The 19058-nt window shown below is 38.9% G+C and overlaps 1 protein-coding gene across 8 annotated transcripts in view; it reads right to left on the reverse strand.

The window, feature by feature from the left end:
- LCLAT1 (lysocardiolipin acyltransferase 1) overlaps nucleotides 1-19058 on the reverse strand; it is a 134881-nt gene that overhangs the window by 14320 nt on the left and 101503 nt on the right. The window lies entirely within an intron of this gene.

Genomic DNA, 19058 nt, shown 5'->3' on the forward strand with positions numbered 1-19058 from the left:
GCAAAAGTAACCATAAGGCCTACACGGCCTAGAATATCTAGAAAAGTTTGCCAGGCCCTAGATGGTTTGGCTCAGTGGATAGAGCATCGACCTGTGAACTGAAGGGTCCCGGGTTCAATTCCGGTCAAAAGCACATGCCTGGGTTGTGGGCTCCATCCCCAATAGGGGGCGTGCAGGAGGCAGCCAATCAATGACTCTCTCAACATTGATGTTTCTATCTCTCTTTCCCTCCTCTCTGAAATCAATGAAGATACATTTAAAAAAAAAAAAAAAGGTTGCCAAATTTCCCTTCTTTAGGCTGCGAAGTCACAGTTCAAGAACATAGGAAAGGCTTCCAGACTACTGGGTGCCCTGCAGTTTGTCCTGTCCCTTCCAGGTTGCTGAGGCACAGGAAGAGGTGCTGAAGGGCCACACCACTGTAGCCCACAAATGACACAAATCACTTCTGCTCTGTCTAGGCCAGAGCTGCTTGTTTGGCCCTGACAAGCTGGAAGGGAGCTTGGAAACAATGTGCTTCCGCTTGCTCAAGAATGAGAGAAGAGCCATATGATGAGCATTAGTAATGTTTGCTGTGGTTTCTAATCAATACAGGAAGCAATCACCTGCCTAATTCCTCCCTACTCTGTAAAGCCACTTCCCAAGATAACCATTCCCAACATTTTAAGCCATTTACTCTCATATTTTATCTATATAGCTAAAAAAAAAATACCTACACGGACATGTCATTTTTTTCATGTTTCCTGTTATCAACTTCCTACTACAAAAAAATAAGGTTTTGCTCTTACAACATTTCTCCCCATACCCCCTTCCTCCATAGTTATACCATACATTTAGTTATACCATAATTCTTGGTAAGGTTAATATTTAGTGTTTGCATTATATAACAAGGCAGATATTCACAGAACTGTGTAGTTGCTTTTTTTTTTTTTTTGCACTATAATTCTCCCTAGAGTTAATGACCAGCATGCTACTAGTTCATCCCCAAACTCGGCTAAGTGTAAACCTCCTCCCAGCACATCCATACACATCAGACAGTGGCATCAGCTTGGAGGCATTCTTCCGGGAACCCTCCACGCTCCCGCACAGTCGATAGCCAGGGCCTGCTGCACAGCTATCGTCCTGACCTCCCAGCACATTCCTGGACATTCCCTTCCTGTGCTGGTTCCCTTGTCTCCTGTATCCTCTTATCTTCATCTCTTTTGATTTACTTTTTTGTTAGAACTCATCCTCCAGTTGCTCTCAAAGAAAAGTATGTGAGAGGTGAATTTTAAGACCTCAAATGTTTGAAATGTTCTGATTGAGAAATCGGGTATATTCAGGATTCATAGTTGGAAACCATTTTCCTTCCCCAAATTGAAGGACTTCCTCCACCTTTTCTACCGTTTTTTCTTTGGACAATGTGATGCTATTCTAATTTTTTTATCTTTTGAATGTTATTTCCCCTCTTTGGACGCTTGTAGGATATATGTTTTTATATCAGGCATTGTGAAATTTAATGATGATTACAACTTCTGGTAGTGTGTTTTTCATTGTATTGTGTACTCCTTGGATTTCTCTATCTAGACATTCACATTTAAAAAAAAAAATGGGATCATTTACTTTGATAATTTATTCCCTGTGGCAAAGACTGCAGTTTTAGGAAATTATTATTATTATTTTGCATGTTTACTCTGCCAGGCACTATTTCTTACATATTTTGTTTCTTATATAGTTTGAATTATGTATTAGTGCTAAGTTTCTTATATATGTTTATTACTGTTTATTATATATATTATTGTGTTGTGAAGCAACACAATAAGCATTAGGTAAATCTTTAATATCCTCATTTACCAATGAAATGATAAATTATCAAGGTCACACAGCTAGGAAGACATGGAATTACCATTCTAGTTCAATTTTTTAATTGACATGCTGTAAATTATTATGCTTTACTGTCTCCACTTCTAGAGATCTTATCTTTCTCTAAATTTATATGTGATCAATTTAAAGACAAGGGATGGGGAGCCAGAGCTGACCTTACACTGAGTTAGAGTGACTGGAAGAACACCACTCCAGGATCAGCATGCTATCAAAGCCTCTCAAGTAGATGGCCATGAGGCTTAAACTTTCCACCATTAGAACCACTCCTTCATTTCAGAGCATTAAAATAGAAGCACTCGTTATTGAATGTACATAATACATAGAAAGGAAGGAAAAGAAAGGCATTCTTGGGAGAAAAATGGACAGGGTGATTTGTGTTGCAAAAAGCACTGAAAGAAATGAGACACACAGTCTGATTTTGGGTAAGTCTAGAGGATGGAACAATCCACGAAACAAAACACTGTGTCTGGGCAGAAGCCTAAGATGGCCAAAGAACAGCAGGATCTCTGTCAAGGATGGGAGGACAGAAAGGGCAGGTGGTGGGCTTGAAACAAACCTCACCTCTTTAACCATTTACCAAAAGCCAACATCATGAAAGAACTTCTCAAAGTTCTCTTTAACTCTTGGACCTGAAACACTTTGGACCTGGTTGTCTTATGCCGAAGGAACAAACTATGCTCTCTTCTGAGGGGCATTTTCCAACTTGCTGGAAAAATCAGTAGGATCCACAGTTACAGGGAAGTGACCATAGTTTTAAAAGCTCAGCAATCTACTCTGCTGTGCTATTAACACAGCTGCAAGGATATTCTCTCAAACACACTTATCAGCCCATTATTTCCTGGCGACAGGCCTATTTCATTTGTCTATTTGATTGACTCTAACTACTGTAGCATCTAACTACTGGAGAAATCCTTTTGAGAAAGAACTGGATGAATAACAACCAACCAGTCCCCTAACAAGAGAGGTTTGGCAGCTGCCCCCTTTCCCTCATCACTTATATTCACCCCAAAGCTTACTGTTGAAGTTGGCCCCAAATATGTCTTCTTGTTCTAAACGTTATCCTATTTCTTTCTTCTGAAGTTTTGAAATTCATATTTTGACAATTATTTTATGTGATATTAGAGGCCCGGTGCACAAAATTTGTGCACAGGGGTGTGTGGGGGGGTCCCCTCAGCCCAGCCTGCACCCTCACCAATCCGGGACATCCCTCTCACAATCCGGGCCACTGGATCCTAACAGCTCACCTGCCTGCCTGACCACCCCTAACTGCCCCCCTGATGGCCTGGTCACCCTCAACTGCCCCCCTGCCAGCCTGGTCACCCCCAACTGCCCCCCCCCACTGGCCTGGTCACCCCTCAATGTCCACCCCCACCAGCCTGGTTGCCCCTCACTGCCCCCCCTGCCGGCCTGGTCACCCCTAACTGCCCCCCCCCACCGGCCTGGTCGCTCCATGCAGCCTGCTGTTTGGTTGTTTGGTTGCCCCTCACTGCCCCCTTCCCCACCAGCCTGGTCGCCCCATGCAGCCTGCTATTCGGTCATTTGGTTGCCCCTCACTACACACCCCCACCCCGCCGGCCTGGTTGCCCCACGCAGCCCACTGCTCAGTCGTTTGGTCGTCTCTCACTAACCCCCCTGTCGGCCTGGTTGCCCCATGCAGCCTGCTGCTCAGTCGTTTGGTCGTCCCTCACTAACCCCCCTGCCAGACTGGTTGCCCCAGGCAGCCTGTTCAGTCAACTGGTTGTTTTGGTTGTGACAGTCGTTTAGGTTTTACTAGAGGCCTGTTGCACGATATTCGTGCAAGAATAGGTCCCTGGCTTCATCCCAGCTGCCCGGGAGCCAGCAAGTCCCCACTCCCCAGCCGCCTGGGAGCCGGCACATCCCCACTCCCGGGCCGCCCGGAGCCTGCACATCCCCACTCCCCGGCGGCCCGGGAGCCAGCATGTCCCCGCTCCCAGGCCGCCGGAGCCAGCAAGTCCCCACTCCCACTGGGAGCCAGCAAGTCCCCACTCCCTGGCTGCCCGGGAGCCGGCATGTCCCTGTTCCCAGGCCACCTGGAGCCGGCAAGTCCTCACTTCTGTCTGGATTACCACTCCAGTAGCTCCCTTCACCACCCCTCTTCCCCTCATAGCAGGCTTCACACCGCTCTGCGCCTGCATATGCAAATTAACCTCCATCTTTGTTGGGTTAATTTGCATACTCACTCCGATTGGCTGTGGGTGTAGCGATGGTTAATTTGCATGTTTCTCTTTTATTAGGTCATATATATATATATATATATATACACACACACACACACATATATATATATATATATATATATATATATATATATATATATGAGAGAGAGAGAGAGAGAGAGATACCAAATGAATTTATACTATTTACAAAGAACTTACATGCAACACATATCACTTTGTATGTCTCTGGGACTGCTTTAAAAAAATAATAGTAACCTTGCCAGTTAACTTAAATGCTTTCATTGAAATGTACTGCTTTCTGCATTTGCTAACCTTGAGATATGAAGGTTGTACCACTGACAATGATAAATGGGTCTGCGCTAGTCATATTCATGTGAATATGGAAAAGTATTTATTGGTGGGAAGTTAACTGGCCCACATGGGATTAAACCCACAATCTTGGTCTTGTTGGTCTTGAACCAAAAGAAATAATATACTGAGGTAAAGTTAGTGTTCTGCTTTGGTTGTTTTACCACTTCAGTAATTATCTTTGCTCACAGAGCAACTCAGTGTTGAAAAATTGCCCAGAAATATTACAACAGTTCTTGGCATGCAGTAAGAAATATCTGAAAAGTGATAACATACCATATTCAAATTTAGAATCCTAAAATGCAGGCTTGTTTCTGGAAAACTATGCAGACCTATTATTTGAAACCCTCGGTATAAATATCACCTTATATAAATAAATAAAGCTTTCTAACATTATTTTTAAATATACCTATTAAGGTCAGTAAAAACTGAAAGTAGCTGGGTGCTGATGGAATAGAAAGAAATTGGGCCCACTTGGTGTGGTTCAGTGATTGAGTGTTGACCCATGAACCAGGAGGTTGTGGTTCAATTCCCAGTCAGGGCACATGTCAATCCCCAGTAGGAAGCAGCCAATCAATGATTCTCTCTCATCATTGATGTTTCTATCTCTTTCCCTCTCCCTTACTTCCTCTTTGAAATCAATAAAAGTGTATTTTATTTAAAAAAGAAAGAGAGAAATATGGAGTATGGATGAGAATGACCATTGCAAGAAAGAGCAAATGTTCCAGGTGGGAGTGGGCACAATGTGTTCAGGAGGCACTGAGAATCCAAGGTTAAGCAGAATGGAGAGAAGGTGGAGGCATTTTTGTGCAGCTCCAGTTAGTGCTGGCACATAAATGCACTCTATACATCAGTGATTGAATGACTAAAGCTGGGTCTCCCCTGAACATCAGGATGAGGATGGACCTAAGTGAAAGACAAGGAATGGGAAACCACACAAGCAGGAAAAAGGTGCGGAGGGCTGCTTGCTGTATACCAGTCATGTGTTACAGAGCAGCAGCTAGAAAGAAAACAGATGAAAGGTGAGAGAAATTCAGTGGTAAGAAACTGAATTTCTTATAACAGACAACAAAATAAAAACTGATTCTCCTGCCCTAACTGGTTTGGCTCAATGGATAGAACGTCGGCCTGCAGACTGAGGGGTCCCAGGTTCGATTCTGGTCAAGGGCATGCACCTTGGTTGCGGGTACATCCCCAGTGGGGGGTGTGGCAGGAGGCAGCTGATCCATGTTTCTCTCTCATTGATGTTTCTAACTCTCTATCCCTCTCCCTTCCTCTCTGTAAAAAAATCAATATTTTTTTTTAAAAAAACTGATTCTCCTTTAAATATCAGAAAGACATGAAATAAACCTCTTTTTCACAAAAAGACTATTAAGCTTATCTTCAAAGAACATAGAAGGGGAAAAAAGGTCAAACAAACTAATAAAATCTATAGGCAATTATTTCTGAAAATTAGAATAATCAAGGTGATAACCTTTAGGTTCATGGTTTATGGGGGAACTATACATGTATATAATGCTTATTTTATGCTTGGTTAAAATACTTGAGAATTATATAACGAGATACCAAAATAGCATAAACTTCTTAGAGATGCCTTTAAAAATATCCAGTAAAATTTGCTTCATTGTTTTTATTCCTAGAGAAGTATTAATTATGTACTGTTTCATTTCTATTAAAATGGAATTCCTGAGACGAGAGTAGAAATAGAAGGGAGATCACAATTTTAATACATTGTGCTGAGAAATAAGACCTTCACACATGCTGGTTAATTCATAGAAGTAAAGTGTATATATACCTATAAATGTGCACACACAAATGATTAAAGGGATCTTTGGAAATAAGACTAAATGAAACAACAATACAACTTGATACAAATTAAGGAAAGTAAGCCAAAAAAAGGAATCCATAAAAGATATCTAATAGGGGATTATCATCTAACACAGTGGTCGGCAGACGCATTAGTCAACAGAGCCAAATATCAACAGTACAATGATTGAAATTTCTTTTGAGAGCCAAATTTTTTAAACTTCAACTTCTTCTAACACCCCTTCTTCAAAATAGACTCGCCCAGGCCGTGGTATTTTGTGGAAGAGCCACACTCAAGGGGCCAAAGAGCCGCATGTGGCTCACGAGCTGCAGTTTGCCGACCACGGATCTAACAGATCAAGAAGAGTAATGTTAGGGTAGAATCTAGATGGTGGGTGGAGGGTGTGCAGGGTAAACTTCTTTGAACTTTGCTTATGCTTGAATTTTTTCATAATAAAATGTGGGGTAAAAACTAGGTGAACTGACAAGACTATTTGAAAAGCATGCATCTGTCATGAACATATTTATGAAACATTTTGGGTTTTTGTTTCCTTTTTATTAGAATAACATATACATATAGATTAAAAAGTCATATGGTACAATAAAGTACATAATGAAAAACAGCAGGCCCCTACCATATTCCCAAGTTCTCAACTCCTAGAAACACAAGGGTGAAATCATTGAAACTTTATTCAAAAATAAAACCTATTCCATTTCTTGTGTAATTTCTTTTTTAAATAAGTAGGAGGGAATAAAACCAATTGGAGAGTCATGGAATGATTAAAATTTTAGAATTAGAATATTACATGTTCTGATGAAACACAAAACTGTCTTCTAAAATGATGTCACAGAAATGTCTTCTGCATGTGACTGGAGTAGGAGTGAAGGAGTCACAGGGAAACCCAAGGAGCCTGGTATGGCAGTGGTCTCTTAGTGGTGCTGCTGATTGACACCTTAGGCAAGGGAAAGAGGAGAAAGCTCAGCTGATTAAGAAGCCAAATCAATTTAAGAACTGAGACCAGAAAATGTATATCATTGTCCAATCCACCGATTAAGAGCTCAACCTGAGTGAAATACTACGTGAGAGGACTGGGTTATATTGGATTGGATTACACTTCTTTGAAATTTGTTTCAGGCAAAATTTTCTGTTCTCCAACTAGATAGATGCTTGTTGGATCAGTCCCAGGTAAAATATAAGGGCCATTTTGCCAGAATTAATTTTTTTTTTTTCCATAATGGAGTTTGCAGACATACTACGATTTAAGTAGTATGGTCAAATTCTTGATTAGCTAGCCAGGGACACTCTTTTTAAAAAGCAATTGTTAAATTCTAATTCATCCTGCCAATAATCATAATGAACAATTTACCAAGCATAGGAAAAATATTTTCTTTAATGTGATTTCCTTTGGAAAAGCAAAATATAATCAATCAGATATTTTACTCAAGTTTCAGTATAATATTCTCTTAGTAGTGTTGGTATTCTCTTAATCAAGTTTAAGACATTTCATTTTGCCTTAGATAATTTAGACAACTGAAAAAAGCACTGTATTTCTTGGCTATACACTTACATGAACTGAAGGAGTTAAAGATAGAAAGGTGGAAGAGGAGATGATAGTTAAGCAGGAAGAGTGATATGAAGTTAAATAACACAAAAGTCCAGGAGATACAAAATAGATGGCAGCTCTATTACTGTTTTTATCTACTCCAACTTTGTCACACAAACTAAACCTCATTTTATATACCTTAGTTTTCAAATAACAAATATGGTTGACCAGGAAAAACTTAAGAGACATGGAACATTACCCTAAAATATTTAATTTTGTTATATAGAATCAGAGATCAAATCAGGAAACATTAAAATAACAATGAACATTAGTAGTAAAAGTAATTATCTTTCCTAAAGGAGCTTAGACCTAGGTCATTAATTAGTTTAAACTCACAAAAGTAGCTTTCCAAGTGTTGAGAATAATTCTTGAATAATAAGTTTTATGTGATAGATCTATAATCCTTATAAAATTAACCACCAGTGAATGCTTTATCATAAATATTGAATATTAGTTTTGAAGGGATATACAGAATCTATGATCCATATGCCACAATATAATGATATATTGGATTTTATTATAAATTAATAGAGTTTCCAACTAAGCTTTTACTCTATAGCCACTCATCAATGAGGGAAGGGAATTCAAGAGCTCTTTAATCTGGATTAACTGGGAAGAAGAAGTATTTTCCACTTCAGATTTCTTCAAGAATGGCATTTTATTGCTTTAAGTGTATTTTGTTAAAGGAACTGGTAGTAGCTGGTTGACAAATAACAGTTCCTATTGGATGTACTTATAATAAAATAATCACCTATTCATTACATTTATAATCAATCAAGTAACTGAATATTTTTAAATGGATGCTATTAAAATGTATGAAATAATTTAACAACCCTCCAGCATTTTTATTCACACTGAGCTCTGCTTGGCAAGCCCCTTCTTCATACAAGAAATAATGATATATTTCAGTTCTGGTCTATAAACAATATAATTCATTATAAATTGAGAAAGTCACTTTAATAGGGCTTCACTATGCATGAATATAACTATTAATCTAGGAAAAAATAATGTTTTCTTATCAATCAAATTGATTTTTGCTATTCCTTTTTGTTAAAGAGTTTTGGTTCATTTCTGTGATGTTCTGTCACTTCTTTTCAAGGTGCATGTTAGAATATGGGAAAGGGACTGGAGAGGGAAGAGTAGTAGACAGTAAAATTCATCCACATTTATTAAGTGCTTGGTAAGTAGTAAGCCCTGTGCTAGCAGCTAGGATCACAAAGATGAATGATAACTCTCATGACTTTAACAGTCTTGTAGAAGAGATAGGCATGTAAAGAAACAAATTACTATGCTATCAATGTAAGAATGTATAAGATATAGAAACATTCAAAGGAAGGAAGGAACTACGGTGAAGGGGGTGAGGAAGAAAAATTTCTAAGAAGAGAAAACCACGTTCAGTTTTCTAGGTGTTTAGGTATTTATCTCCATGCTAAATGGGGTAATTAAGGCAAAAAGAAAAAGGTGAAATGGTGTAGTGTGTTATTAATTATTCACATGTTTGTCTCCCTTAATTGCCTGTGGGCTTTAGGCTATTAGGAAAGACATATCTATGTTTTATTAATTATTATAGTTTCAGGGCCTAGTTATAGCAAGTGCTCAATAAAACTTTCATAGAATTGATTATTTCCTCTACCAGTTACCCTAACATTCCGAATATATTACCTGAATATAAAATACCTGTTTGTCCATGTTTGTAGAAGATAACCTAAATTTTAAAATTAATAAAACCCATTATTTATTGAATGCAAAAATAGTTCCAAAAAGACTTTCACTTGATAACCTGAAAGAATGCAACATAAATATTCTACTTAAATTCAATGCTAAACTCAAAACTCAGCAGCTGATATCTGTCCTTGAACAGATAATCCTATATAATAAAAGCCTAATATGCTAAGTGTCCAGTCGTCTGTTCAACCAATCAAAGCATAATATGCTAATGATATGCTAAGGCCTCTCAACCACTCGCTATGACGTGCACTGACCACCAGGAGGCAGGCAGTCAACCGGTCGATCAGTCGCTATGATGTGCACTGACCACCAGGGGGCAGACGCTCCAACCGGTAGGTTAGCTTGCTGCTGGGGTCCGGCAGATCAGAACTGAGTGAGATGGGCTGAACATGCCCTGGAGCTCTCCTGTGATCCCTCCCTGGCTGGCCAACCTCCCGTGTCCCAACCCGGCCCCAATCGTGCACTGGTGGGGTCCCTCAGCCTGGCCTGCGCCCTCTCGCAATCCGGGACCCCTTGGGGGATGTCGGAGAGCCCGTTTTGGCCTGATCCCGCAGGCCAGGCTGAGGGACCCCACTGGTGCATGAATTCGTGCACCAGGCCTCTAGTTAGTAATAATTATGGTGATGTGTTTATGGGACACTAAGTGTGGTCCAGTTACTGAGCTAAGCCCTTACACAGATGATGTCATTTGTTCTCCATGATAATCTTATGAGGCAGGTATCATCATTTTACAGATGTGATGGGGATAGTTTAGCAAATTGATTACCACTCTAGTTTGGAAAGTAACATTTTTTCTCCTATAGTTATAATATATATATTTAGTTATACAAACTGTTTTTACAATACCCTAAATGTAAAAGTAGCACTCTTCTGCCTGCTGATTGATAAATGCAAAGCAAATTACTTATCAGCTTTCCAATTTTACCTCTAAGTTGAAGGACTAAAAAGAAGGGGAAAATTTACACATTAAACTTGTAACATCACAGTACTGATGTTACAAATCATAGAGTATTTAATTTGTGATATCTAGATAAGTAATGGATGGCATATTAATTAGCTTTGGCCTGACTTATCCTTGATGGCTTACTAGTTCTATTTTTTCTTATTTTAATATATCTGGCACCCTTGAACCTTGTTTTATGGTGTAAAAATAAATTAACTTGGGCCTTGAATATCTGAGCTTTCTATGTATATTTAATATATTTCCATGTCACTACCTGCTGCTAGATAATTAGTTCCTGAAACTCTTACTGAGTTTCAAATAGTGAAACATAAGATGATTTGTTTGAATGCCAAGTTTCCATTCTGAAGTCAATCTCTAATTTGCCTATTAATTTCCCTCCTCTGTGTATGAGCCATGCCTCATCACTCCCATAATATATGTTAGGTCCACCTTCACATAAGAGTGGGTAATAAATAGGTGTACTGCCTCTTGGTAGAGCAAATCAAATCTCTTATTCTTTCTAATGCATTCTTCACTTCTTTTAATAAATCAAGTGACTTCCTTGCCACCTATATATAACTTTAACTTAGTAAAAAAATAACTAAGCAACTATCTTATTTCTTATCTGAAAAGAAATCTCTCAAAAGCCTTAGAGTACTATAAGGTCAACAATGGAAGTTTAAAGTAAACAGCTGGCAAAAACTATTTTTAATAAGTGATACTTTAAGCCACATATTTTTCAGCCATAAATGTTCTGGAATCATTAGGAGTTTGGATGAAAGCCCTTCCTATGCAGAAGAATTTATAACTCTATAGACACAGCAGGTTCCAAACATCATCTTTAGGTAGTCACCGAGTAGAATGATTATATAAGTGAAATAAAATGCACCAGAAAGGCAGCACGGAAGGCAGATGCCCTTGAACTCTTCTTGCTCATGAGGAAACATAATTATCACCTGTTTCAAAACAAACAATTTAATAAAAGTGAAAATGTCATACAGAAGGCAGAACACTTAGTCTGAGTCACCTCTTGGATGCTGGGTTTTATTACAAGGGACCGTTTTCAAATGCTGGATGAGCAGCAAAAAAAGAATCCTGGCCCTTGACTAAATAATTGTCAAAGACAACAAAAAAGACACAAACTTGTAAGAGCAACAGCAACAGCCAAAGGGCACTAAAAAATTACTGGGTAAAAGCTCATCCTTCATAGTTGGATACTTTAATATGCTCTGAATAAAAACATAAAATAGCTTTTATTTATAGTTGTAGCTATGTTTTCCTCCTCACCATGGAACCCCTTGCTTATTCTCCAGGCTTAGGATAAATACATATTCTAGTTATCACCCTTTCCTCAATTCATCCAATTAAACATAGATTAAAACCAGCTATGTTGCAGAGTGCTCTAACACTATAACCTAAAGAAACTATTGTAATTGTGTTGCATACACTGATTATAAACCCCAGCGTGATAACAACATTTTGTTCTCAATAAAACTAAATGTGGAACAATTATTTCAATGGGAAGACATTACATAATATTTGAGGAGTTTTCTGAAACACCCATGAAAGAGCTATGGCAATAGGAAGTCCCAAGTGAAGCTGAGATTTAATATCTGATGAACTGGAAAGCAGGCCAATTTGCTAAAGGATCTAAATGCCAAATAACCAATTTGCAGAATTTAAAAAATGTCCTATTTACCAAAATCTTGTTTAATTGTCAAGTTTGTAGCAGTTCACTTTGGAAAGGAAAGATTTTTGTAACAACTTTTGAAGACTTCTGTGGTTTTATTTGACGGGATTCATTGGGTGTTTTATTAACTTGCAGCAGCTGGACAAAACTAAGTGTGCAGAGGGACTTAAAGGAAGGGAGAGTTGGAAGCCTCAGAATCCCGAAGCTCTGGCTTCAGACGGCTGCACTGCTGTCTCCAATAACTTTTCATTCATTCTCCCACTTCCTCCTCACCCCCATTATGTGCATGAATAATAGGGCAGTGCAAAGAGGCCTTTGAAGATGACCTTTGGGGCCCAGACATAGGAGCAGAAATTGGTAAAAGAGGCAGAAGAGGAGGGCAAGGTGTTTTTTCCCCAAGGAGTAGGTCTGAATCCCAGGAGAGAAGATTCTAATTAAAAACTGAAGGAACTCTTTCCCGGAGGGACTTCCACAGGACAGAGGAAGGACAGGGCCACCTAGCCCTTGGGTGGTGGCAGCTTGGGGAGCACATGGAGTCATGCCCTATGCAGGGAAGCAGTGTCTCCTGGCCAGTGCCAGCATGAGAGGACCGGTCAAGGTGGCTTCCCTGCATGGATTCCAGAGCAGACTTCTACCAGAAGGTCAGAACCAGTGGGACAGAAATACTTGGAAAGTATTGGTAGACACTTGGAGAGATGCTGAAGTTCTGCAGCCAGGCTGCAGGGGGCTCCAAGACAGGACCTTTTGTGTTAATATGATTTCATCAGCATCTTTAGGGTAGGAAGACTGGGAACATTTGGAATGACTACGACAACTTGAAGACTAGCCAGTTATCTCTTAAACACTGTTTTTGGGTAAAATCAAATTGCTCCAATTCTAACAGAGGTAAACTATTGTTCTAAAAGAAGAGCTGTTTGGAAAAAAAAATATGTTTACCATTAACAACTGAGTTCTTCAGACAACTGATATTGTTAGGAAAGGGAGAAAACTATATTCAAGTTTTACTTACTTCTTTTATACCATTTAGTTTCCATTTTCTCTTACTCTTTTTGAAAAGTTACATTGGATAATAAGCATATTTTTATAGATATAAAAACCTTATATTACAAGAGAATTTTTCAGACTTCAGAACTTCAAAAGATAACTTTATACATCAAAGTCTGTATCTTCAGATCTTAGGATTTTAAATTCAGTACAGCTAGATTCTATTTCAAGTTCCCCTAGTGTGTTTTCTATTTCTGAGAAATTTTACAATAACAAATACAGTTACTAAAAATAATACCTTTGAAATTACAATAACCACATGCAAAAGATGTTGCATTCTCTAGTCTCAACATTATTTTTTTAAAGCACTACCATGTTGAAATAACCACAAATTGCCTAAACATTTTATAAACAAAGAGAACTGAAGTTCCTAAAATCTCAGAAAATCATCAAATCTTCTAGTTCTACCTCAGTTATTCTCCTCCAATTTTCCCTAAATTCCCCTCAAGGCAAGAGATGTTTTTAGAGGGAGGGGCTACCCATCAGGGTCAAGTGATAGTGACAGGGCAAGAAGGGACAAGATAGAGCTGGGTTTACAAGCAGGCGGTCACTTGAAGGACTGTTCAGGTAGAAGACAAGGGGTGGAAGACTGACTGCAAAGGGTTGAGAAGTTTTAGGGGATAAGGATGTGGTGACAGAGTCCACAGCTCTTCTGAGGAGCGTGTGTCTGCGGGGAAGAAAGGCAGATGAAAGCTGGAGTAGGGGTAGAGATTAAAAACAACCCATTTCCATATAGTTGCAGTTTTTTGTCTTTTCTTTTTAAACATTACAGATATATCCCCTTTCCCCCCTCCTCCCAGTCCCTACGCCCACTCATGTCTTCACTACCCTATTACCCCTGTCCATTGGCTGTGCATATGAGTATATAAGTTTTTTGGTTTATCTCTTCTCGTCCCCCCAACCCCACATCAAGGTATGTCAGTCTGTTCCATGCCTCCATGCTTCAGGTCTTATTTTGTTGGTCAATTCATTCTGTTCATTAGATTCCACAAATAAGTCAGATTATGTGATATTTGTCTTTCTCAGATTGGCTTATTTCACTTAGCATCCATAGTCCCCAAGGGTAAGAGATACCTCTTTTTCACAGCTGCATAGTATTCCATTGTGTAGATGTCCCACAGCTTTAATATCGATTCATCTACTGATGGGCACTTGGGCTGTTTCCAAATCTTAGTCATTGTAAATAGTGCTGCTATGAACATAGGGGTGCATATAGTCTTTCTGATTGGTGTTTTTAGAGAAAAAGGAAATTTTAGATAGGAGCCCACCCTAACCTAATACAGCCTCATCATAAGTAATTACATTTGCAAAGACCCTATTTCTAATGATCTCTTTCATTAAAACAGGAAGAAATAATGAATGCAGACTCAGGTCACGTGAAGGTTTGGAGAAAGAGAAGGGGTTCTGGTTTGATGGTGTCTGATTTCTTTGTAAATGAAACAGGTGGGAGAGGGCTGAAGTGCTGAGGATGGGCAGCACTGATGGTCCTTTTGAGATCAGCAACTATACTAGATTGAAAAGTGTCATTGTCTCCCCACCCCTACCGCAAAAATTAATGCCCACTGGAACCTCAGAATGTGATCTTATTTGGAAATAGGATCTAGATGTAATTAGTTATGATGAAGCTGTACTAGATTAAGGTGGGCCCTAAATGCAGCATGAGTGTTCTTACAAGAGAGACACAGGAAAGAAGGCCATGAAAGATGCAGGCACAGAGACTGGAGTTATGTTACCACAAGCCAAAGAATGCTGAGGATTGTTGACAACCACTAGAAGCGTCAGTGAAGGATGCTTCCCTAGAGACTTCAGAGGGAGTGTGGCTACTGACACCTCGATTTCAGGCTTCAAAATTGCAGACTGTGAAAAGAATAAATTTCTATTGTTTTAAGGCACCCAAGTTTGTGGTAATTTGTTACAACAGCCCTAGAAAACTAATATAGCAACTAAGAATTGGGTTTTGGCAGTGATGTGCACAGCATGGGGAATTTTCTCCAGCAGAGCTAAAAGCTAGTGCAAGTATAGACAAGGCAGCATCTGGCAGAACTTAGGAACCTCTACCAGGTTGTGGGCAATAGGGCTAAGGTGCTGAGGATATTGTCAAGAGTATGGTTTTAAAGGATGGGCTACTGCCCTGGCCGGCATGGCTTGGTTGGTTGGAGCATCATTCCATGCACCAAAAGGTTGCAATTTCGATTCCCAGTCAGGGCACATACCTAGATTGCAGGTTCTATGCCCAGTGTGGGTGCTTACAGAAGGCAACTGATCGATGTTCCTCTCTCTCTCTCCCTCCTTCTCTCCTTCACCCATACCCTCCATCTCCTCTCTCTAAAATCAGCAAAATCTTATCCTTGGGTGAGGATTAAAAATAAATAAAGGATGGGCCACAGAGTATAACTGGGATGGGAGGAAAGAGGGAATGCAGGAGAATAAGTATGAATGGAGCAAAAATATAAATATTAAGGGAAGAGAGATCTTAATGGGAGTAAAGAACAGCTATAAGGGAAATAATTTATTGACAATTGTAATATAAGAGTCTGTGGTCAGAGAATGAGATGTTTAAATTTAACATTCAACATGTAGATCAGTTCCAGAAGACAAAACTCAAAGTATAAAGTAGCATGGGTAAGGGGGAGAGCAAGGAAATGGGCTAAATATGTCATCATGTAGATGGTGAAGTTATGTAGGAAGATGGCTAGACCAGGGATGGAATGGAAGGCTGAGCCAAGAGCTGTCTCCTCTCTCCAGTGAAATGAGGGCTGAGGCAGAGGGTGGAGAAAAGGGTCGGTTGATATCTGAGAGGAGTACAAGTTGCAGTTATTAGATGCAAAATGCTCAAAGAAATCAGGACTTTTTTTTTTTTTTAACTCTGAAGTATAATTAAGAAGATCAAAAGGTAATAAGATCTCTTATATAAAAGGCCCGTGGCCGTCACGACCAAACAAGCAGCAGCTCAGCGGAGAGCTACGAGCAGTGATGGCAGGGTGGCCAGCTGAGGCAAGAGGAAGCGAGCTACTCGTGCATGATTTCATGCATGCTGGGCCTCTAATTTAACAATAAACAGCTTTCAGTGAAGGCAACAGGGAAGAAGCATGAGATCAGGAGATGGTTATGTTTTAATAAAGGCAATAAGGCAGATAGGATGGTCAACACAGGGGCAGTTGTTTGAAAAATGACCCATCCCCTGATGATTGAGATTATTTCTTATTTTACCCCATATTTTTTCTATAGATATTGTAACTTAAGCTATTACAAAGTCACTCTGATATCTAAAACTTTACCTTTATTCATGTCTTTTAAGGAAGCTTAGAGTTCTAGTAATACAGTGATGTTGGCTCCTTATTGGTACAGCAATTAGTTCTTCATTTCCCAACCCCCAGTTCATGGATACCAAATAACAATGTTGAAAAGATCATGATGCTGAGGCAGAGCTAAAAAAATCTTTATATTAGAGTCTAGAATATAGCCAGTTCTAATTAATTCTAATCATTACAGAGGTCTGATGACCCTAAAATAGAAAGTCAGATTAATTATCATCATGGAAAGTTTTTTTTCTAAGCTGCACCAACAACTATGACCAAATTCTGTTACTTGGAAAGAACTCTAGAATATTACAACAAGAAATCCGAAGCACTGTCCAGAATTCTGTCACCTTTTGTACAGCCATATGCTATAGATCTCTACACTATACAAAGCAGTGATTGTCTTTAATCCTCTTTAAGACTGTAGCATCTATTCCTACTAAACATACCTTGAATTGATTCACTATAATCACCAAGAAGTCCACTCTAATATTACTAAAACCATTCTACATAAGAACTAATGAGAATAATTAACAAGAACTGCAAGCACAAAGCTCTTGTTTGGCTATATGTATTGAGAGCTGGAAAAGAAGCAAGAGCAAGGTATCCAACAGGCTAATAGTGTAGAAAAGTGAGGTCTATGTCTGCAACTACAACACAAACTGAGCTGTCTTAATAGAAGTACATTAAACTGCTATAGGGATTTAGGAAAAGGAGAAACTATTTCTAACCAACAGCATAAGTAAGCATCATGGAGGAAATGGCTACAACTAGTAATTATCCCTTTTCTCTCCTTGCTCATTTCAAATATCCCTACATCTATAAGGTGTTTTGTTTGAAAAATCCCTCAGGATTTTGCCGTTGCTTGGGTTTGTTTTTTTCCTACTGAAATTATCTTACTTATATACCAATACACAGGAATCTGAAAGGCAATGAGTGGAGATTTAATAGCATAGGCAGAAATGCCACAGAAATTATGGCAGTTTGCTTGTTAGGATTCCTTTTCCTCTTTTCTCTGTATTTATTCACTACACTTGATAATACACGGTCCTACTCTAGACAATTTTAGCAGACAAACCTAGAATTTGAGGGTTTTATTATCTGTCCCCAAGGTAAGAATATGTTTTAGTAATATCTTTCCAGAGACTACTCGGGTTGAGGTGGGATAACCTGGATATAAGTGGATGGACTGGTATCAGTGAGACAAGGAAAACATTCAGGTTGTGCTCTCCAGACCTCAGATAGGGGCAATGGCAGTCAGAGGACAAGGCTGCTGTTGCAGTGGAGATGCGGAAGAGGACTCTTTACTGCCTTCCCTGAAACAAGGAAGCCCATGATCCTGGAGTTTGTAGAACTGGAATTTGAGTTAAGATTGCTATCTGTATCTCTCTATCCAAAATAGCGAGACATTTAGAAGCATCTAAGAAACTTCTGGTTTAGCTACCCAAATGAATAATGCCAAATAAAGTTCTATAATGCAAATTAAGATCTAAATACTGAGCTTTATTTTAACAATAAGCTACAATAATGTTCTTCTAATTAATATTCAATAAATAGCTAATTATATCTGTTGGCTAATTTAGCTATATCTTAAATTTTGTGTGTGCCACCACCTTAGATAAAACAGCAAAGAAACAATTAGAGGATAAATAAAATGAACTAGTTTACAGGGCAGAAAAATGGTTAGCAGAATACAAAAATCTCAATTATTAAAAACTCTGAAGTTATATAAAAGATGACTTTTATAAGAGAATAGCAATCTTCAATTTATGCAAGTGTTATGCACTCCTGAATAGTGGGAATCAAGGCTTCATAAAACTAAGAATTCTCAGGCATGCTCCATCATACTTTGCTAAGTCGAGCATTGCCATTTCCTATAATTGCTGCCTCTTTGTTGTTTTCGTCATGGGTTTTCCTCTCCCAGCCAAACTTTGTAAGGCCAGCAGTGTAAGATACTCACATTGGTACCCAAAGTTCCTTCAGCACAGCACAAAGAGTCACTGACTGAGAAACTAAAAAGGAATTTAAAAAGGAAATCTAATCTTTGGGTGTGTGGTGCATTACTGGCATTAGCATCTTTACCCTTAGAAAAACCCACATAAGAGCTGTATAATTAAAAAGTTGGCCACAAAAGAGACTGTGTTTGGTGTGAGCTCTTCATACCTAGAATATAAATAAAGCAGATACTAAAAAACTTGAGCCACCAAGTTAGAGTAACCATCTACAGACACAATATATTTCCCTGCTATTATGAAAGGAAAGTTAAATATATACACAAAATAATATTCTCAAGTTGATGCCTGTAGGTTATTAAACTGATAAAGAATCCTGATAAAGAATCCTTTACCTTCCTACAGAGGTCTATGGCTCTCATACAATTTGGTTGTAGTGGATTTGCTTCATTCATTAATTTATTCATTCACTGTTTATTGAACAATATAGCAGCATTGCCCTAAGCAGAGAACAGAAACAGAAACACAGACACTGACAAACCTATGATTTTTGCCCCAAAGGGAATTATAATCTATGAAGGAAGAT

Source organism: Plecotus auritus (genome assembly GCF_963455305.1).
Source record: "Plecotus auritus genome assembly, chromosome: 8".
NCBI lineage: Eukaryota > Metazoa > Chordata > Mammalia > Chiroptera > Vespertilionidae > Plecotus > Plecotus auritus.